General features: G+C 35.8%; 1 protein-coding gene across 4 annotated transcripts in view; it reads left to right on the top strand.

The window, feature by feature from the left end:
• Positions 1–1,198: 1,198 nt before the first annotated feature.
• The window catches only part of LOC107688339 (oxysterol-binding protein-related protein 3-like), a 19,466-nt gene continuing 17,027 nt past the window's right edge, over positions 1,199–3,637 (top strand). For 2 of the 4 annotated variants that reach the window (XM_016485975.1, XM_016485976.1), the window contains exon 1: positions 1,199–1,501. The gene's annotated coding sequence lies outside the window, so the exon portion shown is untranslated. The remainder of the gene's footprint in view (positions 1,502–3,637) is intronic. The other 2 variants (XM_016485977.1, XM_016485978.1) reach the window with 2 other exon arrangements.

Below are 3,637 nucleotides of genomic sequence, written 5' to 3'. Positions count from 1 at the left end.
CATGATATATGACAACTATCATACTCACATTATAGGGACTTTTCATTGAATGCTTTGCATATTCAATAAAACTTTAAGTTTATAACCTGAGTGTTCTTTTGATGTTTTATGTAATTCCGCCATTTAATAACATGTCATACATTTGGCTATTTAAAGTATCCTACTATCACTATGTAGCTAATGTATGGTATGTAATTAGCATTCCGTTATATTTTAAGCATTTTGTTTTACACTCAAAGAACTGGTGCCTATCCAGTAGAACGGGAAGGGTGAATAGAGATGTTTCTGCTCATAATCCGACTCAATTTAATCCTAAATAAATCTTAATCTGTCTCACATGAAGTTGTCATTTACACTTGCTGTTAAAATAATGGCAATATAGAACACTAGTTCATATTTACCAAGTGTATTCCTTTGTGTTCATGTATCAACCAATTAATAAAAACATAAAACAGAGAATGAATGAATATTTATTTATAGTGATCTTTTTTAATATATCTTTTCAAGTGGTTTTAATTCTCTTGGAATGATCCCTCTAATAAAAGGAAATTGTTTCTGATAGAGAATTTAATGATTTGTCTTGTCAAGTTCATTTCAACTTCCAAAGAAATTGTGTAAACTTCTACAATGCAATAATGATTGATATCAATATATACAAATAGTTAATGCTACACTCATGTCGTCATGTGTGAATATGACTCTCTTTTAAAACATATCTCAGGTTCAGTGGTTTCGTACATTCCACTGAAGGGAGGATTCCCTTTCATGTGCAGGCAATGAACTAAATCCGTTGTTTTGCCATCCCTGGGATGGCATGCAAGAGAGCAGATTTGTCTAGCATAAATTAATCATAGCATCATTGATTCCCTATTCCTTTCATTAGACCTTATGTTGTCCTCAAAATATGTTGCTCACCCAATATCAGGTGGTTATTCTCCGGGTTAGTGGATGGTTCAATTAATTTGACTATAATAGACCGACAGGCGATAGATAGATAGATAGATAGATAGATAGATAGATATTTGAACTGCTTACCTGTGCGTACCTGAATTACATAATAATAGCTTCTGTTGTGTTTTAAAATGCCGTCTCTCAATAGGCTACATGTCAAGTTTCGATGGATTTTAATTGGCTTTCTAAACGTCAATCACCATTATGCCCCGCCCACCTCCTGCTCACCTCACCGCGGAACTCAAAACACAGGTCGAGGTTCAAACCTGAGCTGGAAGCCGTGAACTTAAAACCTGCGGTCTCCTCCACCTTCCGCTTCACTCTCGGATTACGTCGGTGCGTCACGGACATTTCGTTCGAGATAACCTTCCCAGAAGCGAAGTTACCTAAGATCTGACTTCGGCAGGTAGAAGAAGTGGGATGGTAAACCCGGTGACAGTCACTTGGTCTAACGTGTAAATGTGCTGATAAGGCGTTTTTATAAGTGGACCGTCGGTGACACGACAACAGAGCCGCCGCGCCACGCTGTCACTCTGAACCTGCAACTGCGGTAGGCACGGAGTTTGTGTTCATTTTACGCACGGAGACGCTTTAATCTATCTTTGAATTATCAAACAAGTCTTGGCTTGTTGTAAGAGAAGTATTGTATCTGTGATTCATAATCACTTTTACCGTGGGAAACCTCTTAACCATGGATGTACATCCGAACATAAATATGATTATAAAAGTGTGTTTTGTTAAAAACTCAGCCCTGATCACCAATCATTGCGTGTTGTTTGTTTTGAGTTTATTGTCTGTCGTTTTAGAAACCCTGTTCGTTCTGTTTCCTGTCCTCATCATGGATAGACTGACTCATCGATCTGCCTAATTTTACACCGTTTTTCTTTTACTAGGTCTGTTTCTCGCTCTGTTTGACCTCAGGCAGCTTTGCAGTTTATGTTGAGAAGTTGAAGGTTTTTCTGTGGTGTCATTTACGATGTGATTGATCTGTTTGGTCAAAGTCATCAGTGCATCGCGTTGCTGTGGCAACGAAAAGGGGCCCGCATCGAGTAGCCAACAAGCGTTCAGGTGGCGCCAGGAATGCAAATATTGTGTGTAGTATAATCCTTTTATTCTTATTTTATGTAGCTTTTTTGTTATTCATTTAATTGGAATCAACGTCAAATGTTGTTCCCCGTAATTATTATCAAGATGGCTTTGGTGTAGTGTGAATTTAACGGTGCTAAGTGCTAATACTTTTTAAAAATGTTTTTATTGACTTATAGGGACAGACAGTACACCTAAAAATGAAACTTCTGTCATCATTTACCATATTGGTATGGTTTCCTTTCTTCTGTGGACGGAAAAGGAGTTTCACAATTCGCTTTCATTGCATCTTTTTTTCTCCATACAATGAAAGTGAAAGGTAGCTGAGGTCGTCATTCTGCTTACTGTCTTATTTTGTGTTCCACTTTAAGGTTGCAAAATGCAGATATTGTGTTGTATAATAGTTTGACATCTCATTTTAGGTAGTTTTTAGTACCATTGATTTGGTTAATTGTTTATTTTTAGATAATGAGAAACATTGTCGAACATTGTTCCCCATCATATTGTCGTCACGATCACTGTGGTTTAGTGGGACTTTCAGAGTGTTAAACTGAAGGCTTTACATGTTTTGAAATTAATTATGTGGCTTATGAGTTGTTTCAGTATGTTTTTCCTAAATGTACTCGTACACAACAATAGGCTAAAACAAACTGCTTTATATCATACAGCCAGACAATAGTTCATACAGATCATATTTTTTTAAACATATCTGTGGCCTTTTTTCAGAGTTGGAAGTTAGATGTCAAATGTTGTTTGAAGAAGTGAAGCCTAAATTATAGTCAAGTCAAGTCACCTTTATTTATATAGCGCTTTATACAGTAAACAGTCAATTTTTCAGTTAAAGTCAGTTCATGATTGATTCAGTGATGTCATTGATGATGATACATGGTGTCATTTGCTGTCTAAACAATGTACTTAAATTGATAAGCTTTTGTTGCCCCTGTGAGATCATACTTACTAATTCATGTGACTGAAGCATCTTTCAAAGACCTCAAGGAGTATATCACTATAAAATGTGGTCGTGATTTTAACAGTAAAAGACTGTAAAAATGCTACAGTAAAAACCTGTTAATTGGTTAACAGCAAGTTTCCGTACTATATACGATGAATACCTGTAATTTACGTTTAAAAGAAGTCATTGTATAATTTACAATGAAAAACCGTACATTGACATTCCCAGAATGACACTTCACGTTTGATGTTTTTTCATTGAAATAACGGTTTCTTCTTAGTTTTTTCTTATTAGTTGCGTACATTAGGGTTTTATCTTACATCTAATGTTGTTAAATTAATGCTTATTGCATTATTTCAGTATCATGTGTGTTACCATGATGGTGTTTAGCGTTTGTGTGAATGGCACTGTGTACCTTCTATATATGTGACCCTGGACCACAAAACCAGTCATAAGGGTACATTTTTCGAAATTGAGATTTATACATCATCTGAAAGCTGAATAAATAAGCTTTCCATTGATGTATGGTCTGTTAGGATAGGACAATATTTGGCCAAGATACAACTATTTGAATATCTGGAATCTGAGGGTGCAAAAAAATCAAAATATTGAGAAAATCGCCTTTAAAGTTGTCCAAATGAAGTTCTT

The sequence above is a fragment of the Sinocyclocheilus anshuiensis genome, unplaced genomic scaffold, assembly GCF_001515605.1.
Source record: "Sinocyclocheilus anshuiensis isolate Anshui unplaced genomic scaffold, SAMN03320099.WGS_v1.1 scaffold209, whole genome shotgun sequence".
Classification (NCBI taxonomy): Eukaryota; Metazoa; Chordata; class Actinopteri; order Cypriniformes; family Cyprinidae; genus Sinocyclocheilus; species Sinocyclocheilus anshuiensis.
Note: the sequence above shows the minus strand (reverse complement) of the source record. Positions and strands in the feature narration are given on the sequence as shown.